Source organism: Eumetopias jubatus, unplaced genomic scaffold, assembly GCF_037043125.1.
Source record: "Eumetopias jubatus isolate StellerSeaLion01/CBP00866 unplaced genomic scaffold, mEumJub1_p1.0 scaffold_11, whole genome shotgun sequence".
Classification (NCBI taxonomy): domain Eukaryota; kingdom Metazoa; phylum Chordata; class Mammalia; order Carnivora; family Otariidae; genus Eumetopias; species Eumetopias jubatus.
Window position 1 is genome coordinate 80155396 of NW_028274817.1, and position 14608 is coordinate 80170003.

A 14608-nucleotide genomic window follows, 5' to 3' on the forward strand; every position below is an offset into this window, starting at 1 on the left:
GAAAGAGAGTGACTTCATCAAGGTAACAGGATAGGAGTTTCCAGCACTTGTAACCTTGCAGAAACATCAATTTGAACAACTATCCACATGCGAAAATAGTTTTCTAAGAGCTAAGGATTCCAGATGAGGGATTACAGCAACTGGGAGAAGCACAGAAATAATAAAAGATGCATCAAGATGGATAAGAAAGACAGTTTTGCATTACCTCCATCACCCCTCCCCCAAGCCTGGCAGCTCAGTGTGGAGAGAGACACTCTCCCTGTGGGGCAAGGAGAGTGAAGTGAGCACCCAACTTCACTGTGAACCCCAACACAAGACCCACATAAACAATAGGCCAGCCCCTGTGGCCTCAGACTCTGGGCCAACTCCTACAACCCAGCCTACATGCATACCTCAGCACCAGCCCGGTTCCCCTTGGACCTAAGCTCCAGGCAGGGTCTTGTGGCCCAAGGGCCCCAGTCTGCTGCAGAGCCAGGCCAGCCCTTGGGGACCCAGTTTCCAGGCCCATCCCAGTGGTCCCTGGAATCTCATCAGCCCCTGTAACCAGAGTACAGGATTGCCCCAGCTCCAGGCTACCTCCACAGATCCCAGCTCCCAGCCTGCCTCAGCATCAGGCAATCACCAAAGGCCCCAGCCACTAGGCTGGTACCTGTAGACCCAATCTCCCAGTTCACAACAGCACCAGGCCAGTCACTGTAGATCCAGCAGCCAAGCCTACCCCAGTAGCAGCCAGTGCCTGGTTGGCTCCCACAGATTCAGGATCCAGGCCCATCTACATGAATCCAAGTCCCAGGTCCCAGAGCCACCTCCCTTGGCTCTGGCAGCAAACCTGCCATGCAGACCTAGGCTCCAGACCATCCCCCACAGACACAGGTACCATGCCAGCCCCTGTGGATCCAAGCAACAGTCCAGGCCCTGTGGACCCAACTGCCAGGCCTACCCATCTGCTGACCCAGGCACCAGACACCAGCAGCAAGGCTGCCTGAAGAAATCACCAGAGAGTCACCCAAAATCTCTGGACAGGGTAGCTGGTGAAGGGCTTTCTCTGCCAAATCCAGTGTGTAAAGACTGAAAGAGGTGACAACTTCTCCAAATTTGCCCACACAAACACAAGGCAAACAAGGATCATGAATAATCGAGGAAACATGACACCACCAAGGAAACTAATAAACCTCCAATAACTGACCTTGAAGAAATGGAGATCTATGACTTATCTGTCATAGTATTCAGAATAATCCTCTTAAAGAAAATCAGTGAACTAAAAGAAAACACAGATAGACAACTAATCGAAAGTAGGTAAACAGCACAAGAACAAAATGAAAATTTCAACAAAGAGAAACCATTAAACAAAAAAAATCTGACATAAGTCCAAAAGTTAAAGAGTACAATCACAGAACTGAAGAATTCAATAGAGAACTTCAGTAACAGACTTGACCAAGCAAAATAAAGAATCAGTGAACTCAAAGACAGGTCATTTTAATTTATCCATCTAGAGGAGTAAAAAAAAAAAAAAAGAGTGAAGGAAACCCAAGTTAATTATTTGATGCTATTAATAGAAGCAATTTACACATTACTGTAATCCCAGAAGGAGAAAAGAGGGAAAAGGGAGGGGGCGCAGACAGCTTTTTTTTTTAATTTTATTTTTTTGTTATGTTAGTCACCGTAAAATACATTATTAGTTTTTGATGTGGTGATCCACGATCCATTGTTTTCGTATAACACCCAGTGCTCCATGTAGTACATGCCCTCCTTAATACCCATCAATGAGCTAACCCATCCCCCTACCCCCCACAAAACCCTCAGTCTCTTTCTCAGAGTCCATAGTCTCTCATGGTTCATCTCTCCCTCCGATTCCCCCCCCTTCATTTTTCCCTTCCTTCTCCTAATGTCCTCGATGCTATTCTTTATGTTCCACAAATAAGTGAAACCATATGATAATTGACTTTCTCTGCTTGACTTATTTCACTACAGACAGCTTATTTAAAGAAATAATGGCTGGGGAGGGACGAAGATAGACCTCCAAGGACACAAGAAGATGATATTTATTTAGACAACAATTCCTCCTGTCGAAATCACGATGAGTTATCACTTCATACACCCAAAGACTCCTATAATCAGAGAGAAAGAAACCAACAAGTGTTGGCAAGAATATGGAGCAGTTGGAACCCTTGTGCTTTGCTAGTGGAAGTGTAAAATGGTGTTGCAGATGCTGTAGAAAACAGCTTGGCAGTTTCTGAAAAAGTTAAATCAAAATTACCATATTACCCAGCAATTCCACACCTAGGTTTATGCATACAATAATCAAGAACTGTTATTCAAACAAATACTTATACGTCACTTTTCAGAGCAGCACTATTCATAATAGCCAAATGGTAGAAATAACCTGAAAGTTCATCAATGGATGAATGGATAACCAAAATGGTTATCCACATGGTATACACATTCAGTGGAATGTTATTCAGCCAAAAACATTTATTGAAATACTGATACTTGCAACAACATGGATAAATGCCAAAAACATTTTGCTAGGTGAGGGAAGTGAGATACAAAACTCCCCATATTCTATGATCCCATTAGAGGAAATATCTAAAATAGGTGAATCTATCAGGACAGAAAACAATTTTTTGTTTCCGGGTGCTGGGGGTGAGTGAGAATGGAGACTGATTGGAGACTGAATGGAGAGGTTTTGAGTTTTTTGTTTGTTTGTTTTTTGTTTGTTTTTCTCAGAGGGATGAAAACATTTTAGAACTAGATAGAGGAGGTGGTTGCACAGCATTGAGAAAGTGGTAAATAAAGTTGGTAGAAAAGTTATTGCTACAATTTATAGTGAAAAAATGAAAATATTAAAAAAATGAAGATACTGAATCACTTCTATATTATTGTTGTTGCCTCTATATAAAATATGCATAAGATGGACTAGGCCTAAGAAAGGGATTTGCAAAACTGTAGATAGTCATATTGTGGATGGGATCATGGCAGTATTTTTTTTAAATGGTCTTTTAATGTCAGTGGTATATCACATTTTTAATAATAAATAATAAAAAAATAATGGAAGAAAACTTCCTAAATTTGATGAAAACACTAATCCAGACAGCCAAGACACACAACAAATTTCAAGTGGGATATACTCAGACAGACCCACAACAAAGCACATCATAATCAGACTGTTGTCACAAATGAAAGACAAAGAGGTAATCTTTAAAACAGCAATATACAAGTGATTCATCATGTACAAGGGTATCCACAATAAGACTGTCAGCTGTTTCTACATCAGAAACCATGGAGATGAGAAGGCAGTGGAATGAAGTATTCAAAGAACTGAAAGAAAAACACTGTTGAGCAAGAATTCTATATCTATGAAAACTGTTCTTTAAAGAAATTATGGAAAAATTAAGACATTCCCAGAAAAAAACGAAAAGTAAGAAAATGCTGGTAGTAAACCTACCATGTGAGAAATAGCAAAGGGGGTTAATCAGTCTGAAATGAAAAGGCAGTAGATGGTAAAATGAATCCACATTAATAGATGAGTAACACCAATAGAGGTAATTTTATGACAAAATACAAAGAAATAGTAATATGCACACATTTTTTGTCTTTAACCTGTTTTTCACCATCTGATTTAAAAGGTATTGAAACAGGGGCGCTTGGGTGGCTCAGTCGATCCAGCATCTGACTCTTGGTTTTGGCTCAGGTCATGCATGATCTCATGGGTTGTGGGATCAAGCCCCACATTGGGCTCCACTCATAGCAAGGAGTCTGTATGAAGGTTCTCTCCCTCTGCCCTTCCCCCCACTTGCATTCTCTCTCTCTCTCTCTCTCTCTCTTTCCCCCTGGTAAATCAATCAGTCAATCAATCAATCTTTAAAAAATAAAAGACACTGGCATAAAGCAATGAGGATAATCTCTATGAAAGGGCATAGGCTTTAAAGATATAATTTGTGTGGCAATAATGTATAAAAGGAGGGGGGAATATGGAGCTATATAGGAACAATGCTGACTTTAAACATTAAAATCAGATTGCTATTAATCTAAACTAAATCCTTATAGGTTTAGATGTTAATTGTAAATCCCATGGAAACCACTAAGCAAATAACTAAAAAAAAAAAAAAAAACAATATAATAAGATACATGGCAAGAACATTGAAGTGGCACTTCAGAAAAAAAATATTTAAATAGAAACAAAGCAGCAATTGAGGAATAGAGCAACAACAGAGATCAAAAGACATACAGAAAACAAAGCAAAAATCCTAGAAGAAAACATAGGCAGTAAGGTCTCAGACATCAGCTGAGGCAACATTTTTCTGGATATGCGTCCTGAGGCAAGGGAAACCACAACAAAAATAAACAATTGGGACTACATCAAAATAAAAAGCTTCTGCACAGCAAAGGAAACAATCAACAAAAATAAAGAGCAACCTAGGGAATGGGAGAAGATATTTGCAAATGATGTATCTGATAAAGGGTTAGTACCCAAAATACATAAAGAACCTCTACAACTCAACACCCAAGAAACAAATAATCTGATTTAAAGATGGGGAAAAGAAATGAACAGACATTTCTCCAAAGAAGACATCCAGATGGCCAACAGACACATGAAAGGATGTTAATCATCACTTACTGTCAAGCAAGTACAAAAATCAGAGAAAGACAATTACCAGATAGTTACACTCATATGTGGAACATAAGGATTAGCACGGAGGACATTAGGGGAAGGAAGGGAAAAGTGAAGGGGGGAAATCAGAGAGGGAGACAAACCATGAGAGACTATGGACTCTGGGAAACAAACTGAGGGTTTCAGAGGGGAGGGAGGTGAGCATATGGCGTAGCCGGGTGATGGGTATTAAGGAGGCCACGTGTTGTAATGAGCACTGGCTGTTATATGCAACTAATGAATCATTGAATGCTACATCAAAAACTAATGATGTACTGTATGGTGGCTAAATTAACATACAGAAAGCAAGTACAAAAATCAAAGCTACAATGAGATATCACCTCACACCTGTCAGAATGGCTAAAATCAAAGCACAGAAAAAAGGTGTTGGCGAGGATATGGAGGAAAAGAAACACTCGTGCACTGTTGGTGGGAATGCAAACTGGTTCAGCCACTTTGGAAAACAGTACAGAGGTTCCTCAAAAAAGTTAGAAATAGAACTACCCTCTGCTCCAAGAATCACACCACTGTATGTTTACCCCAAAACACAAAAACACTAATTCAAAAGGATACATACACCCCTATGTTTGTAGCAGCATTATTTACAAGAGCCAAATTACAGAAGCAGCCCAAGTGTCCATCGATAGATGAATGGATAAAGAAGATATGCTATATATACATAATCAGATATTGTTCAGCCACAAAAAAGAATGAAATCTTGCTATATGTAACAACATGGATGGAGTTAGAGAGTAAAATGTTAAGTGAAATAAGTCAGTCAGAAAATGAGAAATACTATATGATTTCACTCATGTGTGGAATTTAAGAAACAAAACAAATGATCTAGGGGAGAGAGAGAGAGAGAAGCCAAGAAACAGACTCTTAGCTATTGAGAACAAACTGATGGTTACTAGAAGGGAGGTGGGGGGGGATGGGTGAAATAGGTGATGGGGATTAAGGAGTGCCCTTGTCGTGATAAGCACTGGGTGATATGTGGAATTTTTGAATCACTATATTGTACACCTTAAACTAACATAACACTGTAGTTTAACTAACCGGAATTAAAATAAAAACTTACAGGGGCACCTGGGCGGCTCAGTTGATTTAGCATCTGTCTTTGGTTCAGGCCATGATCTCAGGGTCCTGGGATTGAGCCCCACCTTGGGCTCTCTGCTCATCAGGGAGTCTGCTTCTCCCTCTCACTCTCTCTCTGTGCTCTCTCTCTCTCTCTTTCTCTCCAATAAATAAAATCATGAGCCCTGGCTGTTATACACAACTAATGAATCGTTGAACATTATATCAAAAACTAATGTTGGCTAATTGAATTTAAATAAAAAAATAAAATAAAAACTTACAAATGAAGGAAATTGACAATGAAAACAAATAGGCACTATGAAGGGGTAGTAGCCCCATCAAATATTAAAACAAATTCTAAAGCTAAAATAAATAAACCAATATGATATTGACTTGAGAATTGTTAGATAGATCAATTGAAGAGAATAAAGCATGATATGTGATGAGGGTTACTTCATTAATCAGAAACAAAAAAACCCCAGCTTTTTAAACATACGGTGCAACTGAGAGTTTGTCAACTGTTTCTTTTTTTAAAGATTTGATTTATTTATTTTGGAGAAAGAGAGAGTGCGAGGGGAGGGAATGGAGGTGGAGAGGGGCAGAGGCGGAGGGAGAGGGAGAGGGAGAATCTCAAACAGACTGCACACTGAGCATGGAGTCCGATGCGGGGCTTGATCTCACGACCCGGGGATCATGACCTGTGCCGAAACCAAGAGTTGGTTTCTTAACCGACTGAGCCACCCAGGTGGCCCTGTCAATTGCTTCACAAAATGAGTCTGGAGCAATTCATATTGTCCCCATGAAGAAATTCCAGAAAGATTCAATAGTTCAGTAGATCAAGTCATAAGAAGTTAGAGAAATGTAGGTATTTCTCTAATTTCTTTATGAAGAAAGACTTTCTAGGAATAAAAGAAATAGAAAAAAAAAACACAAGGAGAAAGAATAGTTTAAATCAAAAATAACATAAAACATGTTTTATGCCTTTTTAATATAAATTTGAAAGAGTCAAAATGGCAAAGGAATAAGCTGACTATATACTGTCTTCAAGAAACACACTCAAAGACACAAGAAGTTTTTCTTTTTAATTTTATTTTATTATGTTATGTTAATCACCATACATTAGATCATTAGTTTTTGATGTAGTGTTCATGATTCATTGTTTGTGTATAACGCCCAGTGCTCCGTTCAATACGTGCTCTCTTTAGTACCTATCACTAGGCTAACCCATCCCCCACCCCCCTCCCGTCTAGAACCCTCAGTTTGTTTCTCAGAGTCCATAGTCTCTCATGGTTCATCTCCCCCTCCAATTTCCCCCTCTTCATTTTTCCCTTCCTACTATCTTCTTTTTTTTTTTTAACATATAATGTATTATTTGTTTCAGAGGTACAGGCCTGTGATTCATCTGTCTTACACAATTCACAGTGCTCGCCATAGCACATACACTCCCTAGTGTCCATCACCCAGCTACCCCATCCCTCCCAACCCCCACCACTCCAGCAACCCTCAGTTTGTTTCCTGAGATTAAGAATTCCTCATATCAGTGAGATCATATGATAAATGTCTTTCTCTGATTGACTTATTTCTCTTAGCATAATACCCTCTAGTTCCATCCACATCGTTGCAAATGGCACAAGAAGTTTTAAAAGAAAAAGTGAAGAAATATATACCATGCAAATAACCAGCGGAATTGGGCCGGAGTGGCTGTACTAATAACACACACAAAAAAGGACTTTCAAACAAAAATTGTCACTAGAAACAAAGAAGGGAATTTTATAATGATAAAAATGGTCAATGGATTGGTGAGATACAACCATTACAACCATATATGCACCATACAACAGACTTCTAAATATGCGAAGCAAAAACTAACAGAAGTGATGAGAGTCATGGACGATTCAATAGTAATAGTTGGAGACTTTATTACCTAACTTTCAATAATGGATAGAGCAACTAGACAGAAGATCAACAAACACATAGAAGACTTGAACAACATTATGAACAAACTGTACCCAGCAGATATCAACAGAACACTCTACCCAACAAACAGCTGCGTACACATTAATTTCAAGTGCACAGGAAACATTCTCCGGGATAGATCATGCACTGGGTCATAAGAGGAGTCTTAATTAATTTAAAATTTTCAAAATTATACAAAGTATGTTCTCCAACCTAAATGGATGAAATTAGAAATAAATAATACAAGGGAATTTGGGGAGTTCACAAATATGTGGAAATCAAAACACAATCTTAAAGGGACAACAGGGAAAGAAGAAACCACAGGGGAAATCAGAAAATACTTTGAGATCAACGAAAACATAATCACAACCTATCAAAGCTTAAGTGATGCAGTGAAAACAGTGCTTAGAAGAAATTTATAGCTGCAATCACCTATAGTACAAAAAGACCTTAAATCAATAAGTTAAACTTTCACCTTAAGAAACTAGAAAAAAGGAAGACTAACCTGAATGCAAAGCAAGCAGGACAAAGAAATAAAATAAGAAAAATTAGAGTGGAGACATAAAAATTAAAGAACAATACAAATAATTAACAAATATCTGGTCCTTTGAAAAGATCAGCAAAATTGACAAATCATTAATTAATCTGACCAAAAAGAAAAAAAAAGAGAGAGAGAAAATAGAGTAGACTTAAAATCAGTAATGAAAGATGGGACATTACTACCAACCTTACAAAAATAGAAAGTATTGTAAGGGAATACTATGAAAAGTTGTATGTCAACAATGAGATAACCTAAACAAAATGGACAAATTCCTAGAGAGCCCTGAAGCATCAAAATTGGCTAAGAAGAATAAACAGATAACCCACATGGAACAAGGAAATAGCTTCTATCAGAAAATTTAAAAAGCCCTTAATGAGGGCACGTGTTGTGATGAGCACTGGGTGCTATATGCAACTAATGATTCGTCGAACACTACACCAAAACTAATGATGTACTATATGTTGGCTAACTGAACATAATAATAAAAAAAGAAATTTTAACAAGTCCAGGAGCAGATGGCTTCACTGGTGAATTCTGTCAAACATTTGAAGAATAAACACCAACCCTTCACAAACTATTTCATTATATGAGACCAGTATTACCATGATACCAAAACATCATGACAGAAATCCTTGAGAAAATACTAGCAGTCTGAATCTACCAAGTGTAAAAAGGTTTATATACTATGATCAAGTGGGATTTATTCCAAGAATCCAAGGTTGCCTCAACACACTAAAATCTATCAGGTTATTACACCATATTAATAAAATAAACAACCAAACCACAGGATCCTCTCAATAGATGCAGAAAAAGCATTTCACAACACCCAACACCATTTCATGATAAAAGGAAAACATTGAAAAAAACCTAAAAAATTAGAAGGAACTTCATCAGCCTGATAAAGGGCATCTAAGAAAAGCCCAGAGCTAATACCATCCCTACATAGTGGTGATAGGCTGAAATCTTTTCACCTAAGATCAGGAAAAAAGACAATGTCTGTTCTTACCACTCCTATTCAACATGGTACTAGAGGTTCTAGGCAGGAGAATTAGAAAAGGAAAATAAACAAAGTCATCCAGATTGGAAAGAAGTGAATGAAACTATTTTTTGCTTGTTTGTTTACCGATGATATGATCTTGTATGTAGTGAACCCAAAAGAATCCCACAAAAGGAAAAAAAAATTACAAGTTGGCAAGGTTACAGGATACAAGACCAGTAAATAAAATTCATGTGCACTTCTATACTTCTTAAAGACAATTCCAGTAGTTTGCCCATGTCTCTGCTCTCTGCTCAGTTCTGTCCCGGAAAAGCAGCCACTCTGAGAGCACATGGTGGTTTAAGCCTATTGTGGGTCACAGAGAAAAGCTGCTACAAGGATGTCTGCCCTTTGCCCACAAAATACTTAGGGCTAAATTTAAATAATAGAGGTACAAGGATTTGTACACCGAAGGCTACAAAATACCACTGAAAGAAATTAAGGACTTGTATATGTGAAAAGACATTCTCTGCCGGCAACCAGAAGACATACTATGATTAAGATGACAATACTCAAGGAGAGAGTTAAGATGGAGGAGTAATAGGGAGACCCTGAGCTTGCCTCACCCCTCAAACACAGCTAGAACAACATCCAACTATTTGGAACAACTAGGAATATGATCTGAGGATTAAGAAAGCAATCTGCACAGTTGGAGGTAGAGAATGTGGCAGATTCAAGATTCAGGGCCATGAATCCAGGGAGAGGAAAGCTGTGGGGCCTCAAAGGGGAGGGAACCCTTTTTGTGGAGCAAAATCAGAGAGAGGGAGAGCGGGAGAGAGTGCAGAAGGTAGGAATTGCACAAAAGCCTCAGTGAGGAGATCCCCTCAGTCATGTCGGGAGAGATCACTCCTCCTCCTGGAGTACTTTTGGAAGAGCGTACTTTGTCTCTCCAAGGACAAAAGGGCAGATGGGAGCCAATGAGAGGCGCTCAACAGCAGGGACAGAGGTGTGTGTAAAGGACAGATACCCTTGTAGCAGCTTTTCCCTGTGAGCCACAATAGGCTTCAACCACTACAGAACTGAGCAGAGAGAAGAGACACGGGCAGACTGCACATAACCTGGCTGCCGCTTTCCGTTGTCTGCCACAGTAGATTCAAGCTTCCGTGTGACTGCTTTTCCGGGACAGAATGGAGGAGTAGGGGAGTAGGGGACTGAGTCGTGTCAGATGGCAGATAACCTTGCTGAAGCTTTTCCCTGTGCATCTCAATAAACTCTAGCCTCCATGCGCAAACTGCAACTGCTTTTCTGGGAGAAGATGGTGCTGGGCGCTCGACGAGGCTCTCCTCCCAGGGAAGGGACTGAGATCGCTCCTTGCCAGGCTCTTTAAAACTTTTGAATCCCAGCCACTGGGCAGAGGTAAAATATAGGAGATCTGTGGCATTGGGCGTGCTGAGGGCCTGGGAACAGACAGGTTAAGGGCAAGGAACTGGCAAAAACCTGGGACATAGGAGAATGTTCGATTTTCTGTGAGGATATCCTGACCAGAGGTGGCCAAGAGTCCCCCCCTCTCCAGGGACAAGAAGGTGGGGTGATGCCACATTCTCTCTCTTCTATGTCCCTAATCCCCACTGCCCATTCTCCCCCACCCCAACATGTACCAAATCTACTGATTAAGGAATACTCCAGAACGTGAGCTTCTGTTAGAAATAGGGTCAGGATTGCTGCTGCTTCTGCTTCTTCTTCTTCTTCTTCTTCTTCTGCTTCTTTTTCTTTTCCTTTTCTTGATTTTCAAATTTTTTATAATTTTATTTTTCTATTTCTTTTTTTGTACATATATATTTTATTGTTTTAGGATCTTATTATAACATTTCGTTTTTTTTAATGGTATGTTAGTCACCATACAGTACATCGCTAGCTTTTGATGTAGAGTTCCACGATTCATTATTTCCATATAACATCCAGTGCTCATCTTTCTATTTCTTATTTTTTTATATTTTATACTTTATATATATATATATATATATATTTCTTTTTTTCCTCTTTTTTGGCATCAGGTTTATAACTTCTTGTTCATTTGTGGATCGTTTCTTTCTCTTATTTTTTGGATCATTCTTCTCATTTTTTTTTTCTATTTAACGTCTTTCCTTACTTTTTTTTCTGCCTTTCTTATTCTTTCTAAACAGGCTTATAGTTTTTCTGTTTGTCCGTTTGCATTTTTGTTCCTTTTCTTTTTCTCTTGTCTTGTATCACTTTTTATTGTCCTTCTTTTTCTTTTTTTTTATTTTCCAGGCTTATCTTAACAAATCAAAGCACACCTAGTTTAAAGGTCCAAACACTCCCTAAAACAAGCAAGGAGGGACACTGTAGAGGATGGACCAGTGGGAAAGAGCAGCCAAAATTCAACAGCAGACTGTACACAGCATACATCAGAAACACTTTTTGAGGTTTTTGTTGTTGTTGTTGTCACGGTTGTTTTTGTTTTTGTTTTCTTTCTCTTTCTTCTTTTCTGGACAAAATGGCAAAATAGAGAAATTCAGCCCAAAAGAAAGAACATGAGGTAGTACTCACAGCCAGGGATTGAATCAATACAGATATAAGTAAGATGTCTGAACCAAAATTTAAAACAACAGTTATAAAGATACTAGCAGGGCGTGGGGGAAAAAAAAAGCATACGAGACACTAGAGAATCCCTTGCTGGAGAAATAAAAGAACTAAAATCTACTCAAGTCAAAGTTAAAAATGCTATAACCAAGATACAGTCCCAAGTGGAGGTCATAAAAATGAGGAAAAATGATGCAGAAGAGCAAATCAATGATCTAGAAGATAAAATTATGGAACATAATGAAGCTGCAAAGAAGAGGAAAGTAAAACTATTAGATCATGAAGGTAGAATTAGGGAACTCAGCGATTCCATGAAGTGAAATAATGTCCATATTATAGAAGTCCTCGAAGAAGAAAAGTAGGAACAAGGGGCAGAAATTTTATTTGAACAAATTGTAGCTGAAAACTTCCATAATCTGGGGGAAAGAAACAGAAATTCAGGTCCAAGAAGCACAGGGAACTCCCTGCAAAACCAACACTACTAGGGCAACACCTCAGCATATTATAGTGAAGCTTGAAAATTACAAAGATAAAGAGAAAATCCTGAAAGAATCTGGGAACAAGAGGTCCTTAACCTACACAGATAGACACATAAGGCTGGCAGTAGATCTGCCTACAGAGACATGGCAGGCGAGGAAGGACTGGTATGATATATTAAATGTGCTAAATGGGAAAAACATGCAGGCAAGGATACTTTATCCAGCAAGGCTGTCATTCAGAAAGAAGGAGAGATAAAGAGTTTCCAAGACAAATAAAAACTAAAGGCGTTCATGAACACTAAACCAGCCCCACAAGCAATATTAAAGGGGACCCTAAGAGCGGAGACAGAGACCAAAAGTAACAAAGACTGGAAAGGAACAGAGACCATCTACAGGAACAATGACTTTACAGGCAATATGATGGCACTAAATTCATATCTTTCGATAATTACTCTAAATGTAAAGGGGCAAAATGATCCAATCAAAAGACAAAGGTCATCAGAATGGATTAAAATAAAAAAGACCCATCGATATGCTGCTTACAAGAGACTCGTTTGAACACCAAGACACTTCCAGATTGACAGTGAGGGGGTGGAGAAAAATCTATCTTGCTGATGGACATCAAAAGAAAGCGAGAGTAGTCATCCACATAAAAGACAAACTAAATTTTAAACCAATGGTTGTAATAAGAGATGAAGAAGGACACTATATCAAAATAAAGGGATCTATCCAACAAGAAGATCTGACATTTGTAAATATTTATGCCCCTAACTTGGGAGCAGCCAAATATATCAATCAATTAATAACAAAATTAAGGAAACACATTGATAATAACACAATAATAGTAGGGGACATTAACACCACGCTCACAGCAATGGACAGATCATCTAAGCAGAAGATCAACAAGGAAACAAGGGCTTTGAATGCTACACTGGGCCAGATGGACATCACAGATATATTCAGAGCATTAGAGCAGCAAATACACATTCTTTCCGAGTGCACGTGGAACGTTTTCCAGAATAGATCGAATAGATCAGGTCTCAACCAATACAAAAAGACTGAGACCATACCATGTATATTTTGGGACCACAATGCTATGAAACTTGAAATCAACCACAATAAGAAATTTGGAGGGAACACAAATACTTGAGGTTAAAGAACATCCTACTAAGGAATGATTGGGTCAAACTGGGAATTAAATAAAAAATTAAAAAAAATACAAGGACACAAATGAAAATGAAAACATGACAGCTGAAAAGTTTGGGGATGCAACATAGGCAGTCCTAAGAAGAAAGTAGATAGCAATACAGGCCTTCCTCAAGAAACAAGAAAAGTCTCAAATACACAACCTAAATTTACACCTAAAGGAGATGGAGGGGGAAAAAAAAGCAAATAAATACTAAATCCAGCAGAAAAAATGAAATAATAAACATGAGAGCAGGAATGAATGATACAGAAAGTAAAAAAAAAAAAAAAAGTACTAATAATAAATAAAGCAGTAGAACAGATCAATGGAACTAGAAGCTGGGTCTTTGAAATGATTAAAAAGATTGATAAACCCCTAACCAGACATAACAAAAAGAAAAGACAAAGGACCCAAATAAAGAAAATCATGAATGACAGAGGAGAGATCACAACCAGTACCAAAGAAATACAAACAATTATATGTCAAGAAATTAGGCAATCTGGAAGAAACTGTTGCATTCCTAGAAACATATAAACTCCCAAAACTGAAACAGGAAGAAATAGGAAACCTGAACAGACCCATCGCCAGCAAGGAATTTGAATCAGTAATCACAAATCTCCCAACAAACAGGAGTCTGGGACCAGGTGGCTTCCCAGGGGAATTCTACCAAACAATCAAAGAATTAATACTTATTCTTCTCAAATTTGTCCCAACAATAGAAATGGAAGGAAAACTTCCAAACTCATTCTACAAGGCCAGTATTACATTGATCCCCAAACCAAGCAAAGACCCCACTAAAAGGAAAATTGCAGACCAATATCCCTGATGAACGTGATTGCAAAAATTCTCACCAAGATTCTAGCTAATAGGATCCAACAGTAGTACATTAAAAGGATTATTCTGGGGCACCTGGGTGGCTCAGTCGTTAAGCGTCTACCTTCGGCTCAGGTCATGATCCCAGAGTCCTGGGATCGAGCCCTGCATCAGGCTCCCTGCTCGGTGGGGAGCCTGCTTCTCCCTGTCCCACTCCCCCTGCTTGTTTTCCCTCTCTCACTGTGTCTCTCTCTGTCAAATAAATAAAATCTTTACAAAAAAAAAAAAAAGGATTATTCACCATGGCCAAGTGGGATTTATTCCTAGGCTG